Genomic DNA, 11,550 nt, shown 5'->3' with positions numbered 1-11,550 from the left:
GGACTTCAATTCCCTGTGTGCATGTGTGTGCATGTGTGTGCAAGTGTGTGTCGGTGTGTTGGAAGCCCTCACACATGAAACAGAGGCCCCCGGGGAGCCTTTTTTTCCTCTCCCTTTAGTGTACTATATAAACAGATGGAGCTGGGAAAATCCTCCCACTGGATTACCATTCTGACACATCAGATTTATGAGTATTTTCTCAGCGGTTTTTGATTGCAAGTTTATTTAATCAGAGAAAAACACAAAGGCCAACATCGTCAGACATGTTGTGAACAAGCCACTGTCTAAAGCCTTGCCCAGACCTGATAGGGCTCATCACAGGGCGATGCGGGACTCGGATTCTCTTTCATGAGCTTTGTCCTGGCAGCGACTGGCTGTGTTAACTGTGTTGGGGGAAAAAACACAGACGAATCAAAAAGAACACCGGATTTTTTGAGTGGTGCAAATTGAAAAGATGACAGCTATTGTGTGTGAAATACATGTATTTGCAGTAGAATCATTTTTAGGGATCACTTTTGGCACTTTCAGTGTAAAATTCACAATAAATGCATTTGACTTTTTTTTATTAAACAATTGGTCAAAATGTTGACCTGGCCTGAACAAAAAACACAAATCACGTTGACATTTATCATTAAAATTGCCAAAAACATACAATAAGACTTGAAATGTAATCGAGCCAGAGCTGTTCATTATTCCACATAGTAGAAAACGGTAGTTTCTGTAACAAAACTGTCAGTTTTACCAACAAGTGTTAGTTTTTTACAGTAAGTCTGTTTACTTAATTTGATCTCAACTATTGGAAGTTACTTAATTTAACTTCATGTTAATAAGTCAAGGCGGACTTTTGGTTTCATTCAGGACATAAACATCAAACTCCTGGAAAGTGCTTTTTGTTTTCACTCACTGTCACGGTTACTGATACCGGAGTACGGGAGAACCCAAATGCACGACTCGTACACGATGGACAAGACAGGAGGGTTTTAATCAAGGTTCAGGCAGGGTCAAAACCGGGAGATCCGTCAGGAGGCAAACAAGTCCAGAGGGGCAGGCAGGTAATCCGTAGACGAGGACAGGCAGGGTCAGAATCAGGAGGGCACACAGACAGGCAGACAAATCCAAAACGGGGCAGGCAGGTAAATCGGGGTCGAGGAACAGACGAGGTCGGAATCGAGAAAAACAGGATGGCTTCGGGAAACGCTGGAAAACTTGGTAGAACACACAAGACAATCTGGCAGTGAGCAACAGAATGTGACTGGCTTAAATAGTGAGTGACTGACGAGGGAAGGCACCACAGGTGAGGGTGAGGAGAACCAGGTGCAGGAAATCAGGTGACGAGGTGGGAGGATCTGAAATGACAGGAGAGTTAGTGAACATGCAGTGGAGATGAATAGACTATGATGTGAACACCCAGTGAAGATGAAAAATAAACTATGATGTGGACGTATGTGTGACAGAACTCCCCCCTCTAGGGACGGCTCTCGACGTCCCACTGGGCTGGTCCGGGTGTGCTCTGTGGAAGTCCCTGATCAGGGAAGGGTCTAGTATGTGGCGTGACGGGACCCACAAGCGCTCCTCTGGGCCGTATCCCTCCCAATCCACCAGATACTGCAGCCCCCTACCCCGTCGACGAGACTTGAGTAGGCGCCGGACCGTGTAAGTTGGGCCCCCGTCAATGAGCTGGGGGGGCGGAGGGGGTCTGGAGGAGGGTTGAAGTGGACTCTCCAGGACAGGTTTTAGCCTGGAGACATGAAAGGTGGGGTGGACCTTCATGGCCCGCGGCAACTGGAGTCTGACTGCTGCAGGGTTGACGACCCTGGAGACTGGAAAGGGACCCACAAATCGAGCCGCCAACTTCTTGGACTCCACTCTGAGTGGAAGGTCCCGGGCGGACAACCAGACACGTTGTCCCGGGACGTAGCAGGGTGCCGGGGTGCGACGTCTATTAGCCGACCGTTGATACCGGTCCGAGGTACGCAGGAGCGTGGAGCGGGCTTGCTTCCAGGTGCGCCGACACCGCTGAATGAACGCCTGGACAGAAGGGACGCTTGCCTCCAGTTCCTGCTCCGGAAACAGCGGAGGTTGGTATCCTCTAGAACATTGGAAAGGTGAGAGCCCGGTAGCCGAACTGGGGAGTGTGTTGTGGGCATACTCGACCCATAGGAGTTGCTGGGACCAAGAGCGGGGGTTGCGGGAAGAGATGCAGCGTAGAGAAGTCTCCATCTCCTGGTTCATCCGCTCTGCCTGACCGTTGGACTGTGGGTGAAATCCAGACGATAAGCTGACTGTGGCCCCCAGTAGCCTGCAAAACTCAGACCAAAAATGAGAAGTGAATTGTGGCCCCCGATCGGAGACCACATCGACGGGCAGACCATGCAGGCGGAACACCTTCTGTAATAGCAATTCTGCTGTCTCTTTAGCAGAAGGCAGCTTAGGTAGAGGGATGAGTTGAGCAGACTTGGAGAAGCGATCAATTACCGTTAGAATAACTGTGTTACCGTCAGATGGGGGTAGGCCGGTTACAAAATCCAAGGCAATGTGGGACCAGGGACGATGAGGGATGGGCAGGGGGTGAAGAAGGCCGGATGGAGCCTTGTGAGAGGGCTTATGCTGAGCGCAGATAATGCAGGCACTGACGAATTCTCTAGCGTCCTTCTCCATGGTGGGCCACCAAAACCGTTGTTTCAGCAGAGCTAGCGTGCGGATCACTCCCGGGTGACAAGCCAGGCGGGAAGAGTGACCCCACTGCAGGACCTTTGAGCGCAGATTCGCTGGGACAAACAGAAGGTTATCGGGGCAGGCACTCGGTGCCGGTTGCGCTGTATGAGACTGTTTTACTTCCTCTTCCACCTCCCAGGCCACTGCCCCAACAACACATTCAGGGGGGAGAATGTTCTCCGGACTCTGAACGCAGCTCCTGGACTGGTACTGACGGGACAGGGCATCAGGTTTGGCATTCTTCGTGCCCGGCCGGTAAGTTAGAGTAAACTCGAAACGGTTAAAAAATAGAGCCCACCTTGCCTGTCTGGAGTTCAACCGCTTGGCAGAGCGAATGTACTCTAAGTTTTTGTGGTCAGTCCATACCATAAACGGCTGGTCAGCTCCCTCCAGCCAGTGTCTCCACTCCTCCAGTGCAAGCTTTACCGCCAATAACTCCCGATCCCCGATGTCATAGTTCCTCTCCGTGGCAGACAGTTTCCGGGAGAAGAAGGCGCATGGATGAACCTTCTGATCTGTAGACGACCGCTGCGAGAGAACTGCTCCTACACCGGTGTCCGACGCATCCACCTCCACCACAAACTGGCGAGCAGGGTCTGGGAAAACAAGGATAGGGGCAGAGGTAAAACGTGTTTTCAATTCCCCGAATGCCCTGGCCGCTACCGAGGTCCACTGAAAGGGCACTTGTGGGGAGGTTAGAGCGGTGAGAGGAGCAGCCACAGCACTGTAGTTCCGAATGAACCGCCGATAGAAATTGGCGAAGCCCAAAAAACGCTGCAGTTCTTTGCGGGTGGAGGGTTGGGGCCAGTCTGCCACCGCCCTGGTCTTCGCAGGGTCCATCTGAATATTGCCGGCTTTGATGACGAAGCCCAGAAAAGATACTTCCGAGGTGTGGAAACTGCATTTCTCTGCCTTAACGAAGAGGTGATTCTCCAGGAGTCTCTTGAGGACTTGCCGTACATGTATCACATGCTCCTGTGTAGACTTGGAAAAAATCAAAATATCGTCCAGATAGACAAAAACACAGACATTGAGCAGATCGCGGAGAACGTCGTTTACCAGCCCCTGGAAAACAGCTGGGGCATTAGTGAGGCCAAATGGCATGACCAAATATTCATAATGTCCACTGGGAGTGTTGAAGGCCGTCTTCCACTCATCCCCCTCTCTGATCCTGACCAAATGATACGCGTTGCGTAGATCTAGTTTGGAAAATACAGTTGCCCCTTGTAGCAACTCAAAAGCAGATGAGATGAGTGGAAGTGGATACCTGTTTTTGATGGTGATGTTATTGAGTCCCCGGTAATCAATACAAGGTCGCAGGGATCCGTCCTTCTTGCTCACAAAAAAGAACCCCGCGCCGGCCGGGGATGACGACGGTCTAATGAGACCGGCAGCCAAGGAGTCGCTGATGTACTTCTCCATAGTCCTAGTCTCAGGGGCCGACAGAGAGAATAGTCGCCCTCTTGGGGGCGAGGTGCCCGGAAGGAGGTCTATAGCACAATCGTACGGGCGGTGAGGCGGTAGTGAGGTGGCCCGAGCCTTGTTGAACACCTCCTTTACATCGTGGTAATCCTCGGGTACGCCCGTGAGATCTGGGGACTCAGGAGACACGGAGCGGCTAATGGCAGACGCCGGCTTTAAACAAACCGCGTGACAGTGAGGACTCCACCCAAATATAGTCCCAGTAGCCCAGTCAATGTGCGGATTATGCCTCCTAAGCCATGGAAACCCCAAAATGACTGGTTGTTGAGGTGCATGAAGTACATGAAAGGTGAGTGCTTCACTGTGGTTACCTGACATCTCCAAGCGCAGCGGGGTGGTTTGATGAGTCACCCTGCAGAGTAGCCGACCGTCCAACGCCGTGGCCCGGATGGGTCTTTCCAAAGCGATTTGCTCAATCCCCATCTTGAAGGCCAGGTCTTGGTCGAGGAGATTGGCGTCTGCACCCGAGTCAATCAGAACCGGAACAGTGTAGCTCTTATCCTGGAAAAACAACTGGGCATGGATTTGGGGTCGAGAGGGCATTTCTAATCTAACTTCCCGGCTCACCAGCGCCCTCTGGTTGACTGGTGAGCCCTGTCTTTTACTGGACAAGCGTTCACATAATGACCGCTTTGACCGCAGTACATGCATTGGTTGGCCTGCAGGCGGCGGTGCCTTTCAGCCGGAGCGAGTCGAGCCCGTCCCAGCTGCATTGCCTCTGGCCCCGCGATAGACTCAGAAGGTCCACCCTCGGTTGGTGCCCGTCGCGGTTCCGGCCACTGGCGCGGCGGTGATCCTGAAGCTGCGCAAGCGACCCTCTCTCTTCTCCGCTCCCGCAGACGGCCGTCGATCCGAATGGCGAGGGCGACCAGCTCGTCTAAACCAGCAGGGAGATCCCGAGCTGCCAATTCGTCCTTTACGCGGCTGGATAATCCGTGGTAGAAGGCATCGCGAAGCGAGGCTTGGTTCCAGTCACTCTCCGCTGCCATGGTGTGAAAGTCAATGGAATAGTCGGAAACGGATCGTATTCCCTGCTGCAGACCAAACAGTCCCCGGGCCGCCTCTCGTCCGGGAGTGGCATGGTCAAAAACCCTCTGCATCGCCTCGGAAAACGACGCGACGGAGGAACAGATAGAAGTCTGTTTAGCCCATTCGGCCGTTCCCCAATCCCTTGCTCTCCCTGTGAGCAAGGAAACAATGTACGCTACCCGGGACCTCTCGGTGGGAAACGCGGACGGCTGGAGCTCGAAGGCGAGCGAACACTGTACCAGGAACGGTCGACAGGAACCGGGAGCGCCGGAACAACGCTCGGGTGGAGGAAGACGTGCGTCGGACATTGGAGCGGAGGTGGGTGCTTGGGCAGCAGCGGGGGTGACGTCCGGAGTACGCGTCACCACGGCGAGGTTCCGCAGGTGGTCGCGGAGGGACTCCATGCTGCTCTCATGGCGGGCCGACATAGACTGCATGGCCTCAGCCATGAAGTGGAGCTGCTGCTCATGGCGCTGCAACATGTTGCTTGGATTCGGGGTTTCGGGCTCGGTACGTTCTTGGTCGGCTGGGTTCATGTTTGGCCAGATTGTACTGTCACGGTTACTGATACCGGAGTACGGGAGAACCCAAATGCACGACTCGTACACGATGGACAAGACAGGAGGGTTTTAATCAAGGTTCAGGCAGGGTCAAAACCGGGAGATCCGTCAGGAGGCAAACAAGTCCAGAGGGGCAGGCAGGTAATCCGTAGACGAGGACAGGCAGGGTCAGAATCAGGAGGGCACACAGACAGGCAGACAAATCCAAAACGGGGCAGGCAGGTAAATCGGGGTCGAGGAACAGACGAGGTCGGAATCGAGAAAAACAGGATGGCTTCGGGAAACGCTGGAAAACTTGGTAGAACACACAAGACAATCTGGCAGTGAGCAACAGAATGTGACTGGCTTAAATAGTGAGTGACTGACGAGGGAAGGCACCACAGGTGAGGGTGAGGAGAACCAGGTGCAGGAAATCAGGTGACGAGGTGGGAGGATCTGAAATGACAGGAGAGTTAGTGAACATGCAGTGGAGATGAATAGACTATGATGTGAACACCCAGTGAAGATGAAAAATAAACTATGATGTGGACGTATGTGTGACACTCACCCATCCTTCAGTCTTCACACCTTGCTCTTCCTTCTATTGATGTGCCTCAAATGACCTTTGAAAAGGAAGTCGCAGCAAAAATACCCGGACTTTGACTCTACAAGAATGCAATGGGAAAACAAAAGGAAAATGAAGAAAATGGAAAAACAATTACGAAAATTGAAAACAATAAACAAGCATGAGCTTAACTGGATTGTTTTTTAGGTTCTTGGAAGGACGTACGTATTAGTTTCCTGAGTTAAGGGTTTAAAAAAAGCATAATCCTTCTTTCTGGTTCAGTTAAAGGCCGCACTAAACAGAAAAGTCTCCAATCTTGATCTCAAAACCACTGAGAGCCTCGGCAGACCTGCAGCTTTCTGGGAGTTTGTTCCAGATACTTGAAGCAGATAAACAGAACGCTGCTTCTCCATGTTTGGTTCTGATTCTGGGAAGAGAAAGGAGACCCGAGGGGACCCGAGTCAGCGTCAGTATGGCACGTAAGGTAGCAGCAGGTCAGACATCTATTTCGGTCCCAATTCCCATTCAGCGCTTTATTCTTTGTCGCGGGTGTAAGGACGGGAACCTCAACACGTTGTTAGGAATCCTTTTGAGACATAAGTCCTCTAATCCTTGATATACTCAGCTGATAATAGACTAAATTTGTAATTGTCTTTATATGGCTGCTCAGGTTGAGGTTTTAATCCATAACTACACCAACAATTTACCTTAGAAGTTAAAAGGACTGAGAGAACGTAGGAATGATGAAAAAAGAAAGTCTCACGGCGGAGACTTTCTAGAGATGCGAGGTATAAATCTATAAAAAATAAAATCATAATATTCTATGGCAAGATTTTGACTTAGTGCTTGCCAGCTAGCTAGGATCAATGTCCAATGTTTTATATTCACTCATGACTTCATTCATAACCACAACTCCTGTAAATGTCAAAAATAGTATTATAATATGTTAGTAATAGTATGTTACAGAGATCAAGATTTCATTCATTACATTATAATTTAACTATCTATGTATTGTGTTTTGTAATTGTTCACAGATATGAAATGTTTTATTAATTTGAATTGAAAAATAAAATTTAAAGAAAAAGCCACATATGTCTCTTTTGAGTGTTAATATTTTTTTCCTGGCAGAAATCGGCTACCTGGAAAAGTACAGAATCAAAAGTTTCATTTGCTTCAACAATCACAATTATAGCCATCATAAAACAAAATTGTTGGTCATTAAGCAGACAAACCCTTGACTGTCTTTCTACCATCAGCTTCCATTATCAAACATACTTTACAAGCTGATCTGAGCATCTAGGATCCAACAATTATGATATATTTTCCCTACATTATGATATATTTATCTAAGTCCTTGAATATACCACAATACTTGCACAGTCAAACACATAAGACAAAGAGTATCCCGGAATGCCAGCGGAGGCCGGCGCCGTGCTCAGTGTGCCGACTCCTTCCAGTGCGCTGTGTGTCTTTACTCATTTTAATCCGTGCTCCGCATATAATTACCAATGTCAATTTCCTTGCAATGCATTACATTTATTGGTTTCAGGCACCACACAGCATAAGACGCCACCTCGGTGACACCTGCGACACGGTCAAAAACCGGCTGCTTCCCATCCACGCCTGTCCTTATTAACAGGCACTTACCTATATGCATTTTACTGGTGATGCGCCCCCTGTGTTCAAATGTAGGAACTGCGCGTCCCAATTCACCCGGTGTTTCAACAAAAGCAACAAAACCTGCATCATGGCTCCAACGCTTGTTACCTGGAAAGTGGACATTCAAAATTACAGCTCCTCATTGTGTGCATACTTTTCAAAGCTTGTACCTGTACCTTCAACATTTTCCAAAGGTAAGTGTGCCAGGAAAAGTTAATATGCAATGGGCGTTTATTTCAGGCGGAAAGCCCCATAAAGCTGTCTATTTTTTTTTGCATGCATAGACCACGATAACATAATAAGTAGGCGGCCACAGTTCAAAGCCGCCCCTCGGAGTGAGTTAGAAAGTCGTCCCAGCGAATTCTCTCTAATGTGCTGGAGTTAAAAGGCGTGATGGAACAAAAAAAGTTTTCAGTGAAAGCTGTTATTATGAATGATGAGTTTCGTGGATCTACTGTTCATTTTCCAGTAGGCTGTTTCAAATAATCAAAGACGTTAAGTCAAGGGATGTTGCATCTGTGGAATTTTATCATTGATGCGGAGACCATCAAATTTTGTTTTCCTTTTTTTTTCATAGAGACAATGTTCCCTTTGCTTCTGATGGAAATATTTAAAAAAGTAACAGATGGGTTGCCATGACATTCACGCATAACTTTGGTGATACTCGAATCGCTCTGACTGCTGTTTCCCTTACTTTTCCTCTGGCGCCACCAAAAGACGGACATTTACGGTTCCGAGCAAAACGTCCCTTGCACCCCAGGTTCTAGCTCCCTCTAGGACAAACTTCGACCCCATTGGCGGTCGTGACCTTTCGTCTAGAGCCATCATCCAGTCCAAATTGTCGAGCCATCCCATCTGGAATCAGCCCAGATGTTTTCTGTGTCTATTGAGCAGGTGTTGATGGCTAAGGTGGAAACCATCGTAGCCGTTGGCATCGTCGCGGTGAGCATGCTAGCACGCTGACATTAGTATTTAGCTGACAGCAGCCTCTCAGTGGCGCTAGCATGGCTGTTGAGTCTCAGTCTTGTTGTTTGACAGTTGGTGGTAATCTCTGCTCGTGTTTAGTACACAGTTCTTCTTCCGTCCATAACACACAAACCAAAAGATTTAAAACACATTTTCTGTCAGTCGGAATGACAAAGCGAAACTGAGCGCCAAAGGTTTCAGTAGAAAAAAAGGAAACCTATATTAATGAGGTTCTCATTGGGACGGGGGGGGGGCTGAACCCTCTGTTCCCCTTTTTGAACAGTGTTAATATATTTATTAATCGGACCCGTCCGAGGTCCAACAATCAAATCATCATTCCTTTTTTCCCCATGAAAGCGTTTTGCATTTTTGGGGGAGTTTTTTCTGTGCTGATGTGAGGGTTTCAGGACAGAGGATGTCGCATGTGTTTTGGGCTATACAAAATAAAATGAATTGAAAATGAATTCAATTCAATCAACAATCACAGCCTCCTGGGTGGTTCTCCTTATTTTTGGTATTAAAACGTTACAGGCTGTTCACAAAATCAAGTTAAACACAAAATCATCTTTAGAATTCTTCAAAATGGATCAGTAAACCTTGATCTATATAAATTTGGTGCAGTTTAGAACCACAGCGCTCCGTAAGAATACACGCCTGACAGCGACAGTTAAATTATGAATACCAAAATAAAATAAATACATTGTATCAAATATGAATGATATCAACAAAAATGTTACCTTACATATCGTGCGCGTCACACATGGGTTGGCACAACATTTGGGAACAAATATTCAGGGTTTCCGGAGGATGTATCTTAAGCTTAAAATCCTGACACAATAATGCTCTCCTCTAAAATAAGTTGCACATATTTCTGGTCCATCGAGCAAGAAAAGTGTCCAATACATTTCTGACCAAACATTAAAAGTAAAAAATAAAATAACCCAGCCCCCCCACCTGTGTATACTTAACTTATTGGGTGGATTTCAGTCCAAATAGTTCCTTTTGGATAGAAATCCCATGATGGTTCAAAGGTGTAATGGAGATTCATGTCAGTGGAATGAGTACACTTCAGTGTGCAGTTAACATTCTCATTCTGGTAAAAGGGAGTTTAACTGGGTTTACACTTCTCTACATCCTGGTCATAACTTTGCTAAGGAACACATGCTTGCGGTTTATTAGGGGAACAATATATGAAATTCACTTGGCTTTGGAAGCTGGATAAACTTTATTGAGCAACAACTGGACTTTAAACAGGCTGTCAGGATAGATTTGGCTGATTCTGAGCCACGGAGCACTTTTGCTAAAAAAAAAAAACCTACACAGTTTGCTTGCAGTTTTATCTTTTAAACCTTTATAGCTAAAAGCAGCAAACAGATTGGGGAATTCCTGTTTTTGTGGGTGAAGATTACACGATCCCTCAAAACATTCAAAGACCAGGTCAATAATTTGACCCAGTCGCTTAAATTACAGCAATTCTGGATATTCCTTTGCAACTATTTTTGGTGGCCGCTGAGAAATTCTCATTTTCTCACCAAATGTCCTTACAGCATGTGAATGATCAGTAGTGGTGGCCAGTGAAGTGCTCCCAAAACAGAACAGCTACATTGAGATCATTTATCTTTGTGTGCAAATATTTCTTTACCTTCCTCGGAGTGAGACTCATGCAATGCAGGAGTCATTTCAGGAATCCAATCCACGACTGCAGGAATATAATTACTGGAACAGCAACAATGACATCACCCTCTTAAAACTAACGGCTATTATTCAAAAACATATGTGCGCCATCCACATGTGTAGTCCATCCCCACACCCACACCCACCCCCTGCCCACTTGTCGACTGAAAATTGAAAAAAACAAAACAATTGTTCCTCTGTTTCCCTTTCAGGTAATCCCCTTCTCCCCCCTGAATGGTTGAAATAGTCCTAATGGCACGCTGCGAGCTGTACCAGCGAGAGGCCGACCGCCCGAGGTTCTGGGCGGTTAACTGCCAGAACATTAATATGACGAGTCTACCCGTTGGACCGAGATCCCGGAATGCCGGAGGAGCCCTTTACACAGTGTGCCGCGTCCTGCAGAAACATTGAGGGGTCTGCGCTGTAGCTCAGGGTCAGTCAGGAGCCAAAAGCTTTCCTGTATTTTGAACCCTTCGTAAATGTATGCCGTCAAACGCTGGAGAAGGTCTGGTCATGCTACTGTTGTATTTTAGATATTTTTAAATCCAGTCCAAACTGTATTAAAGAGTAAGTGCATTACATTACATTTTAAATGTGATTTGTATATTTGTGCTGGCTTTATGATTACACATATCACTGCTGACACATAATCGTCCTAAATGACCCATTTAAGTTGCTGGCCAGTGGACGTGCACCATAAAACAGAGAATACAGCAATACCGTTGAATATAAAGGACACTTTTATAGCAGTCGGGAAAATGGCAGCAGCTTTGAAGGCATATACATAATAACAGAGAAGTGCCTGGCTTTTTAAAACTTTAAGACTCAGCTACGGTTCAGGGGTCCATAAAAGCAAAGCTGTAGACCGTGTGAGGAGAATTTAAAAAAAGATGAAATAAAGTTACGATGGCTTATTTACTG

The 11,550-nt window shown here is 47.4% G+C and overlaps 1 long non-coding RNA gene across 1 annotated transcript; it reads right to left on the bottom strand.

Annotated features, from left to right (window-relative positions):
• Positions 1–212: 212 nt before the first annotated feature.
• LOC144386343 (uncharacterized) lies at positions 213–10,749 on the bottom strand. Its single transcript, XR_013452048.1, has 4 exons — positions 10,598–10,749; positions 7,978–8,097; positions 6,334–6,430; positions 213–383 (listed from the first exon to the last, which is right to left on the bottom strand). It is a non-coding gene; the product is annotated as an uncharacterized LOC144386343 (long non-coding RNA).
• Between the last annotated feature and the right edge of the window lie 801 nt (positions 10,750–11,550).

The sequence above is a fragment of the Gasterosteus aculeatus genome, chromosome 13 (assembly GCF_964276395.1).
Source record: "Gasterosteus aculeatus chromosome 13, fGasAcu3.hap1.1, whole genome shotgun sequence".
NCBI classification, from domain to species: Eukaryota; Metazoa; Chordata; class Actinopteri; order Perciformes; family Gasterosteidae; genus Gasterosteus; species Gasterosteus aculeatus.
Note: the sequence above shows the minus strand (reverse complement) of the source record. Positions and strands in the feature narration are given on the sequence as shown.